Genomic DNA, 11,101 nt, shown 5'->3' with positions numbered 1-11,101 from the left:
GATCTAGAAAGTAAACTTAAAGAAATTAAAGGGGTGGAAGAAGCTATGAAAAAAATAGAAGAGTGTAATAGAGAGCTAGAATCGTTTTATAACTATCTAAATAAACGTAAAACAGATAAACTCTTCAAGGATAAAAGATTTTATTCTGATGAGATAGCCTACCCCTACTTAGGGAAAGAATTCTACAAACAAAATCATTATGTGGATGACAACAGGAATGCACCCCAGAGAGTGAATAATTTCACGGATACGTCTGATTCTGAGGGAGAGAATCCAAATCACTACTATGAATCAGACGGAACATCAAATTCCTATTCAGGCTCCCGACCCCAGAGACCTTTTTTATCCAACAGGGGGCCTCGTCGAGGCCGACCGAGAGTGAGGTTTCAAGGGCAGAACAGAGGCAACTTCCAGAACTACCAACAACATCAGCAACACCAACAAGAACCCCATGTAATCAGGGAGACTCGAAGTCGCCAATACTGGGGACAAGGAACATAATTCCTATATTTAATCTATCTACAACTACCCTAGACACTTTTAGTGAATCTGTACTTTCAAAGGGACTATCGTTCGTGCCTCATGCGCATGTAAACATTTTTGAATTATATCAAGATGTAATCTCCTTTTTTAGGAAAATTCGACTCAGGAAGTTTTTCCAAATAAATGTTAGTAATAATAATGATCCTGACATTAACAAAACAGTATCATTGCCCTCCACATTCAGTCCTTCCTTAGAGCAGGTCGGTCCTGAAGTCGCTGCATTTGAGTTGGTGGTACTCCAAAAATTAGACAGGACCTTAAAATATGTACCTAAACCGATCTATAATCTCAATAAGGAAGAATCTCTCGCCTTAAATTCACTAGCTAGCAATACTGAACTGGTTATAAAAGCTTGTGATAAAGGAGGAGGAATCGTCGTTATTGATTCTGACAATTATAAACTAAAAATGAAGTCCATGTTAAACGATAATACCACCTATCAGGAAATATCCTTCAACCCTTCAAACATGATCAACAAGAAAATCCGACATCTCACTAGTGAGGCTCTTTCTAATGGAGATATCACCTTAAAAGAACATGATTTCCTTAACTACAACAAAGGGAAAACGGCATGTATCTATGGGTTACCCAAGGTACATAAGAACGTCCTGGACCCCCCATATAGACCTATTGTGTCTACGATAGGAACACCGACAGAGCCCCTCTCTAAGTTTGTAGATCATGTCTTAAGACCCTATATACCTAAGATCAAGTCGTACATTAAAGATACTGGCCACATGATCTCTAGAGTTGAACATTTGGACTTTATGCACGGTAGAGATTTTTTAGTTACCATGGACATTGAGTCCCTATATAGTAACATCCCTCTCAAAGAGGCAATAATAGCAACAGATTGGTTTATTGATAAACATCATATAAGCTGCCCAAAAAAATTTCTCATTGATTGTCTGTACATCGTACTTACTGAAAATATTTTTGAGTTTGGGGACTCTGTCTATCGTCAGACCCGTGGAGTAAGTATGGGTGCTTCTGTCGCACCATCAATTGCTAACATTTACATGTCGGCATTTGAAGACAAATTCATTGACAATGAGATAGCACCATTCTTTGAGTCCATTTCCCATTGGTCCAGATATATTGACGACATCTTTTTTATCTGGACCAATGGGAAGGACACACTTTTAGAATTTTTAGAATGGATTAACATGGCAGATATTAATCTTAAGTTTACTGCCAAGTATGATAATGACCAAGTGGAATTTTTGGATCTATTGATAAAAAATGAGGACAACAAATTAATAGTAGATCTGTTTGTCAAACCGACTGCGCGTAATACATTGCTTGACTTCACTAGTTTTCATCCTAAGAGTCAACGCGATAGTATTCCGTTCTCCCAATTCCTGCGTGTACGCAGGAATTGTACCAATCTTTATGATTTTGATATCCAAGCGTCAGAAATGAGGAAGAAGTTCCTAGAGCGAGGATATCCCCATAGATTGGTAAGAAGCTCCTACAAACGAGCTAGGTTTTATGACCGTAATGCTCTACTTGAAAATAAGGAAAAGAAAAAAACTGACCAGCTTGTCTGTGTCATCAAACATTCTACTCTTAACGATCGTGTAAAACAAATTATTAACAGCAACTGGCACATTTTAAACTGCAACCCTACATCCAAAGACACCTTGGCCAAACCGCTGTTCGCTCATAAAAGAAATAAGAACATCAAGGACCGAATCGTCCATTCAAGATTTAACAATAGTACAAATAATGTTGCCCTTGGACAGCGGTCTTTGTTAAATAACCTGCCTGTTCGTGGGACAGTACCTTGCTCCTCTTGTAAGTCATGTACCAACATTTTGAGAGGTGAGAACTATGTTCATAATGGTTTCTCAACAAAAGCCTGTGACATGTGGAATTGCAAAACCACAAATGTCATATATTTTATTCTATGCCCCTGTGGGTTAGGCTATGTTGGCGAAACTTCGAGATCGGTTCAAGTCCGACTGACAGAGCACAGATCCGCGATTAAAACCGGCAAGGTTTTGGCGCCTCTAGTGAAGCACTACTTGGAACACAATCACAAGCCTGACGAATTCCAGTGGCGCATCCTAGAGAAAATTAGAGTTCCCAATGATAAAGGTGGTTGCGCTATTCGCAAAAAGCGCGAGGTCTATTGGATTTTTGTTTTTAACACCTTTGCAAAGGGATTAAATTCTGAAATGCCATGGGAAAACGCGATTTTTTAATAAATTCATTGATCTTTAGTTATTTGTTCCTTTTAAACTGTTATGCTTTTATGGCTTGTTTATTTAAACAAACCATTCCCTCTACATACCTGGTTCCTTGTTCATGCTTAGTGGCATAGCGCCACTACCCTAATTAATAGGCTAGGACCTCACTTAATATGGTCGCGCATTAATATGGTATGGCATTAATTATTGCTCACATTTAATGCCATTACGCTATTAAATTAAATAATAGGCTAGGACCTTATTTAATATGGTCAGGAATCGATCTTTATATATGCTAGGATTGTTTTGGCAATGCTAGGATTGTTTTGGCAATATAACGCATATATTTTATGCTATATGTAAACCTTTGTTCTGGAGTTGAAATGCCTAGCTTAGGCTTTTGTCCAAAACGATCGGTCTCCGTATTCAGCCTTAAATCTGCATTATCCCTTTAAAATTTCCACCTGGGCAGACACGTGGTCAGTGCCGGAAGGTATTTCAGCCTTTCCGGATCTTGGCAGGGTTAGTCATCATTTTTTCACCGGACGCCGGACGCCGGAGCTAGATGGGAGTAGTCGTCACGCACGTGAAACTCCACTGGTAAGCCTTATAACGTGGCAGATCTGCACTGTGGGTTTATTTTCCCTCGCTGTGCAACTAGAGCTGAACGATAGCGCCCTTATCATTATTGATCCTATTAATCTTTGGGGCGGCTCGACTTGTATTCCTTTTCTTCACAGACTCCAAGCTCGACATTATCCTGTCTTGAGCAACGAGTGTTTATGTAAACAGAGAGAAAAGAAGTAGAAGTGCTAATCGTTTTCTACGGGACGCTTCCATAAAGCTGTGAATTTACACATAACTGACGCCAGACGCTGGATAGAACTATAATCTGTTTTAAAAAAAATTTTTTACGGTAAGCGGTTGTATTTAAACTAGCACCTTTGTGTCTCCGTTTATTTTATAAACGTTGCAAAGCCATCGTAAACGGCTCAGTTAAGTGAGAATGATGGTAGAACTACTGCCCTATTTAACTCAGGGCTGCTTGGTTTATTTACTTTTCCCTGCAGAGACTAGCTCGACATTACCCTGTTTTGAGCCACGAGCAACTACAAATAAGGAAGCAACTTACAGCCGATTTGGAAAGGCTTTAAAGATTGCACCGTGAAAAACTAATTCTTTGGTGAGTTTGAAAGTGTATGTAGAGGATTCACTGAATAACAAGACATGTGCTTGCATCATGCACTTACATATATAAAAAATATGTTAATTAGCACTATCGTGTTTTCCCCTTTTTTTAACACAGATAAAACCATTTTTTATTCTTCTACTTATCGCGCTGCACCTTATATTGCAAGTCAGATGTCCTTAATCAAAGAACTTTGGATATGATTAAAAAGGTGAGATAATTTAGGCACTCTTTGGTTAGTTAGCTCTAACGGAATATGCCTTGTAATTTTCTCATTGGTATTTCCCATCCTTGAATAAATAGGTAAACTTACCACTGATGTAAGAAATACCCTATTCCCTGTGGACTCTCTGCGGTGCACGTTAGGAATTGTAGCCATATTAGGAAAGGGCACGAAGATAATCATTCCCCATCCTTGATTTTAGTAAGTCCAATTACATGTACTCTATGTATTGGGTTTTTGATACAATAAGGAATGTCTTTGCTAAAATTAACAGGACATAGACGTTTTTGTATTTTCGGTAGATCAAATATGATGATTGCATGAACCCATGTTCTTTTTGTATAAATGTATGGTTTAGAATAATTTCTTTGCAAGTAATAGTTATGTATTAACAGATGGTTTTTATTATGTTAACCTTATGTTAATCATGCTGTTTTTTATTGTGCTGTGTTGAATATAACCTTGTGTTACACAAATAGTGTCAAATAGCTAAGGAGTGGAGGACAAACATTTTTGACTAAAGTAGTAATGCATTAACTAATGATTTCAATCAAAAAATAGGGTTGTTATAATATGTATTTTTCTGTTACATTGCAGAAAATTGTGTGGCTCCTGAAGAAGGCGTTGTCTTGCACGCCGAAACGCGCGTCGAAATAAATTTGCCACCCCTGGTTTTATTATTAATTGTTGTTCTATTTTGATATTGATGCCTTATTACTGTTTTTAATAATTTATTGTGTTTATTGTGATTTATGAATTGTTCACTGTGTCTATTGTGATTTATGAACTGTTTTTTTAAACAACTCTGTGTACAATATATGGTTTTTTTGATAAATAAATAGTACTTGTATGTATATGCATTTATTTAGTCGTCCGTCCCTCCTTGCATTAGTTTCCTTGTTTATGATTGCCTAGGAATTTTTTCACATACCTGTTTATTTCCCTGTCCTAGGAATCATTATTTCTATTCAGGGGGCCCTTGTTTTTCACATATGTTTACCCACAGCCTGTCTGTGTAGGGTGTTCCTCTTGTTATTTGGAAATTAAAAATTGGTTGTTGGTGATTATGGTTATCGGTGGTTTCCCATAATTCCAATTGGTAACTATTGAAAGAAATTTTCCTAATCATGTCCAATTTAAAAACTTTTGGGTTCACTGATGCGGAATTTGCCCTTTTAGTGGGCACTTCCGCCTCATTCAGTAATACCAACTCTAGTGATAAGGGTAATGACGAAAGTAGGAAATTAACAGACCTTAAGAAAAAACTAATCCGTATGGAAGCACACGGAGAGTTTATGTTGGCCTATTTAAGATCAGGGGTTATACCCATGGGGCTAAGAGTTCGGAACATCCCAGGCCTGTTTGTACATCACAGACCGTTCCTTGAAAAATGGAGCATGATTGCGAGTAGATGTTCCCGAGATCTGATGATCTTGATTGTAGAAACTGCAAAAGAACTGGCAGTAGAAATTAAAAATGAAATTGATGATCTAGAAAGTAAACTTAAAGAAATTAAAGGGGTGGAAGAAGCTATGAAAAAAATAGAAGAGTGTAATAGAGAGCTAGAATCGTTTTATAACTATCTAAATAAACGTAAAACAGATAAACTCTTCAAGGATAAAAGATTTTATTCTGATGAGATAGCCTACCCCTACTTAGGGAAAGAATTCTACAAACAAAATCATTATGTGGATGACAACAGGAATGCACCCCAGAGAGTGAATAATTTCACGGATACGTCTGATTCTGAGGGAGAGAATCCAAATCACTACTATGAATCAGACGGAACATCAAATTCCTATTCAGGCTCCCGACCCCAGAGACCTTTTTTATCCAACAGGGGGCCTCGTCGAGGCCGACCGAGAGTGAGGTTTCAAGGGCAGAACAGAGGCAACTTCCAGAACTACCAACAACATCAGCAACACCAACAAGAACCCCATGTAATCAGGGAGACTCGAAGTCGCCAATACTGGGGACAAGGAACATAATTCCTATATTTAATCTATCTACAACTACCCTAGACACTTTTAGTGAATCTGTACTTTCAAAGGGACTATCGTTCGTGCCTCATGCGCATGTAAACATTTTTGAATTATATCAAGATGTAATCTCCTTTTTTAGGAAAATTCGACTCAGGAAGTTTTTCCAAATAAATGTTAGTAATAATAATGATCCTGACATTAACAAAACAGTATCATTGCCCTCCACATTCAGTCCTTCCTTAGAGCAGGTCGGTCCTGAAGTCGCTGCATTTGAGTTGGTGGTACTCCAAAAATTAGACAGGACCTTAAAATATGTACCTAAACCGATCTATAATCTCAATAAGGAAGAATCTCTCGCCTTAAATTCACTAGCTAGCAATACTGAACTGGTTATAAAAGCTTGTGATAAAGGAGGAGGAATCGTCGTTATTGATTCTGACAATTATAAACTAAAAATGAAGTCCATGTTAAACGATAATACCACCTATCAGGAAATATCCTTCAACCCTTCAAACATGATCAACAAGAAAATCCGACATCTCACTAGTGAGGCTCTTTCTAATGGAGATATCACCTTAAAAGAACATGATTTCCTTAACTACAACAAAGGGAAAACGGCATGTATCTATGGGTTACCCAAGGTACATAAGAACGTCCTGGACCCCCCATATAGACCTATTGTGTCTACGATAGGAACACCGACAGAGCCCCTCTCTAAGTTTGTAGATCATGTCTTAAGACCCTATATACCTAAGATCAAGTCGTACATTAAAGATACTGGCCACATGATCTCTAGAGTTGAACATTTGGACTTTATGCACGGTAGAGATTTTTTAGTTACCATGGACATTGAGTCCCTATATAGTAACATCCCTCTCAAAGAGGCAATAATAGCAACAGATTGGTTTATTGATAAACATCATATAAGCTGCCCAAAAAAATTTCTCATTGATTGTCTGTACATCGTACTTACTGAAAATATTTTTGAGTTTGGGGACTCTGTCTATCGTCAGACCCGTGGAGTAAGTATGGGTGCTTCTGTCGCACCATCAATTGCTAACATTTACATGTCGGCATTTGAAGACAAATTCATTGACAATGAGATAGCACCATTCTTTGAGTCCATTTCCCATTGGTCCAGATATATTGACGACATCTTTTTTATCTGGACCAATGGGAAGGACACACTTTTAGAATTTTTAGAATGGATTAACATGGCAGATATTAATCTTAAGTTTACTGCCAAGTATGATAATGACCAAGTGGAATTTTTGGATCTATTGATAAAAAATGAGGACAACAAATTAATAGTAGATCTGTTTGTCAAACCGACTGCGCGTAATACATTGCTTGACTTCACTAGTTTTCATCCTAAGAGTCAACGCGATAGTATTCCGTTCTCCCAATTCCTGCGTGTACGCAGGAATTGTACCAATCTTTATGATTTTGATATCCAAGCGTCAGAAATGAGGAAGAAGTTCCTAGAGCGAGGATATCCCCATAGATTGGTAAGAAGCTCCTACAAACGAGCTAGGTTTTATGACCGTAATGCTCTACTTGAAAATAAGGAAAAGAAAAAAACTGACCAGCTTGTCTGTGTCATCAAACATTCTACTCTTAACGATCGTGTAAAACAAATTATTAACAGCAACTGGCACATTTTAAACTGCAACCCTACATCCAAAGACACCTTGGCCAAACCGCTGTTCGCTCATAAAAGAAATAAGAACATCAAGGACCGAATCGTCCATTCAAGATTTAACAATAGTACAAATAATGTTGCCCTTGGACAGCGGTCTTTGTTAAATAACCTGCCTGTTCGTGGGACAGTACCTTGCTCCTCTTGTAAGTCATGTACCAACATTTTGAGAGGTGAGAACTATGTTCATAATGGTTTCTCAACAAAAGCCTGTGACATGTGGAATTGCAAAACCACAAATGTCATATATTTTATTCTATGCCCCTGTGGGTTAGGCTATGTTGGCGAAACTTCGAGATCGGTTCAAGTCCGACTGACAGAGCACAGATCCGCGATTAAAACCGGCAAGGTTTTGGCGCCTCTAGTGAAGCACTACTTGGAACACAATCACAAGCCTGACGAATTCCAGTGGCGCATCCTAGAGAAAATTAGAGTTCCAAATGATAAAGGTGGTTGCGCTATTCGCAAAAAGCGCGAGGTCTATTGGATTTTTGTTTTTAACACCTTTGCAAAGGGATTAAATTCTGAAATGCCATGGGAAAACGCGATTTTTTAATAAATTCATTGATCTTTAGTTATTTGTTCCTTTTAAACTGTTATGCTTTTATGGCTTGTTTATTTAAACAAACCATTCCCTCTACATACCTGGTTCCTTGTTCATGCTTAGTGGCATAGCGCCACTACCCTAATTAATAGGCTAGGACCTCACTTAATATGGTCGCGCATTAATATGGTATGGCATTAATTATTGCTCACATTTAATGCCATTACGCTATTAAATTAAATATTAGGCTAGGACCTTATTTAATATGGTCAGGAATCGATCTTTATATATGCTAGGATTGTTTTGGCAATGCTAGGATTGTTTTGGCAATATAACGCATATATTTTATGCTATATGTAAACCTTTGTTCTGGAGTTGAAATGCCTAGCTTAGGCTTTTGTCCAAAACGATCGGTCTCCGTATTCAGCCTTAAATCTGCATTATCCCTTTAAAATTTCCACCTGGGCAGACACGTGGTCAGTGCCGGAAGGTATTTCAGCCTTTCCGGATCTTGGCAGGGTTAGTCATCATTTTTTCACCGGACGCCGGACGCCGGAGCTAGATGGGAGTAGTCGTCACGCACGTGAAACTCCACTGGTAAGCCTTATAACGTGGCAGATCTGCACTGTGGGTTTATTTTCCCTCGCTGTGCAACTAGAGCTGAACGATAGCGCCCTTATCATTATTGATCCTATTAATCTTTGGGGCGGCTCGACTTGTATTCCTTTTCTTCACAGACTCCAAGCTCGACATTATCCTGTCTTGAGCAACGAGTGTTTATGTAAACAGAGAGAAAAGAAGTAGAAGTGCTAATCGTTTTCTACGGGACGCTTCCATAAAGCTGTGAATTTACACATAACAGACGCCAGACGCTGGATAGAACTATAATCTGTTTTAAAAAAAATTTTTTACGGTAAGCGGTTGTATTTAAACTAGCACCTTTGTGTCTCCGTTTATTTTATAAACGTTGCAAAGCCATCGTAAACGGCTCAGTTAAGTGAGAATGATGGTAGAACTACTGCCCTATTTAACTCAGGGCTGCTTGGTTTATTTACTTTTCCCTGCAGAGACTAGCTCGACATTACCCTGTTTTGAGCCACGAGCAACTACAAATAAGGAAGCAACTTACAGCCGATTTGGAAAGGCTTTAAAGATTGCACCGTGAAAAACTAATTCTTTGGTGAGTTTGAAAGTGTATGTAGAGGATTCACTGAATAACAAGACATGTGCTTGCATCATGCACTTACATATATAAAAAATATGTTAATTAGCACTATCGTGTTTTCCCCTTTTTTTAACACAGATAAAACCATTTTTTATTCTTCTACTTATCGCGCTGCACCTTATATTGCAAGTCAGATGTCCTTAATCAAAGAACTTTGGATATGATTAAAAAGGTGAGATAATTTAGGCACTCTTTGGTTAGTTAGCTCTAACGGAATATGCCTTGTAATTTTCTCATTGGTATTTCCCATCCTTGAATAAATAGGTAAACTTACCACTGATGTAAGAAATACCCTATTCCCTGTGGACTCTCTGCGGTGCACGTTAGGAATTGTAGCCATATTAGGAAAGGGCACGAAGATAATCATTCCCCATCCTTGATTTTAGTAAGTCCAATTACATGTACTCTATGTATTGGGTTTTTGATACAATAAGGAATGTCTTTGCTAAAATTAACAGGACATAGACGTTTTTGTATTTTCGGTAGATCAAATATGATGATTGCATGAACCCATGTTCTTTTTGTATAAATGTATGGTTTAGAATAATTTCTTTGCAAGTAATAGTTATGTATTAACAGATGGTTTTTATTATGTTAACCTTATGTTAATCATGCTGTTTTTTATTGTGCTGTGTTGAATATAACCTTGTGTTACACAAATAGTGTCAAATAGCTAAGGAGTGGAGGACAAACATTTTTGACTAAAGTAGTAATGCATTAACTAATGATTTCAATCAAAAAATAGGGTTGTTATAATATGTATTTTTCTGTTACATTGCAGAAAATTGTGTGGCTCCTGAAGAAGGCGTTGTCTTGCACGCCGAAACGCGCGTCGAAATAAATTTGCCACCCCTGGTTTTATTATTAATTGTTGTTCTATTTTGATATTGATGCCTTATTACTGTTTTTAATAATTTATTGTGTTTATTGTGATTTATGAATTGTTCACTGTGTCTATTGTGATTTATGAACTGTTTTTTTAAACAACTCTGTGTACAATATATGGTTTTTTTGATAAATAAATAGTACTTGTATGTATATGCATTTATTTAGTCGTCCGTCCCTCCTGGCATTAGTTTCCTTGTTTATGATTGCCTAGGAATTTTTTCACATACTCACCAAATCCATGCAGTCACGTATACACAAAGTGAGAGACTGATACAGATATTTACATATTTAAACATTACTCACTAACCCATGTATTCACTAAGATACACTTAATCAGTCCGTTATACAATCAATTTTACAACAAAAAATCACCCATTTAGACACTTACATACTCATTTATTCTTCCATCGACCTTGAAATATATATATATAAAACATATTTAATTTTCAGAAAAACACACATTCACTGGATGATGTCATCAGTGATGTCATTTGAGATGTCATGAGTGATGTCACTGACCATGTTATGAGTGATGTAATATGTGACGTCATCAGCAGTGCATTGTGGGAGCGCGAGTTATAGTTAGCTGAACTAACTATAACGGGGAATATATATA

At 37.5% G+C, this 11,101-nt stretch overlaps 2 long non-coding RNA genes across 2 annotated transcripts; both read left to right on the top strand.

Moving 5' to 3' along the window:
* Positions 1 to 3,686: 3,686 nt before the first annotated feature.
* Positions 3,687 to 5,001, top strand: LOC144819387 (uncharacterized). The gene is made up of 4 exons (XR_013607333.1): positions 3,687 to 3,918; positions 4,042 to 4,135; positions 4,228 to 4,348; positions 4,745 to 5,001. It is a non-coding gene; the product is annotated as an uncharacterized LOC144819387 (long non-coding RNA).
* Positions 5,002 to 9,320: 4,319 nt separating this feature from the next.
* Positions 9,321 to 10,634, top strand: LOC144819386 (uncharacterized). Its single transcript, XR_013607332.1, has 4 exons — positions 9,321 to 9,552; positions 9,676 to 9,769; positions 9,862 to 9,982; positions 10,379 to 10,634. It is a non-coding gene; the product is annotated as an uncharacterized LOC144819386 (long non-coding RNA).
* Positions 10,635 to 11,101: the final 467 nt, after the last annotated feature.

The sequence above is a fragment of the Lissotriton helveticus genome, chromosome 2_1 (genome assembly GCF_964261635.1).
Source record: "Lissotriton helveticus chromosome 2_1, aLisHel1.1, whole genome shotgun sequence".
Classification (NCBI taxonomy): Eukaryota; Metazoa; Chordata; class Amphibia; order Caudata; family Salamandridae; genus Lissotriton; species Lissotriton helveticus.
Note: the sequence above shows the minus strand (reverse complement) of the source record. Positions and strands in the feature narration are given on the sequence as shown.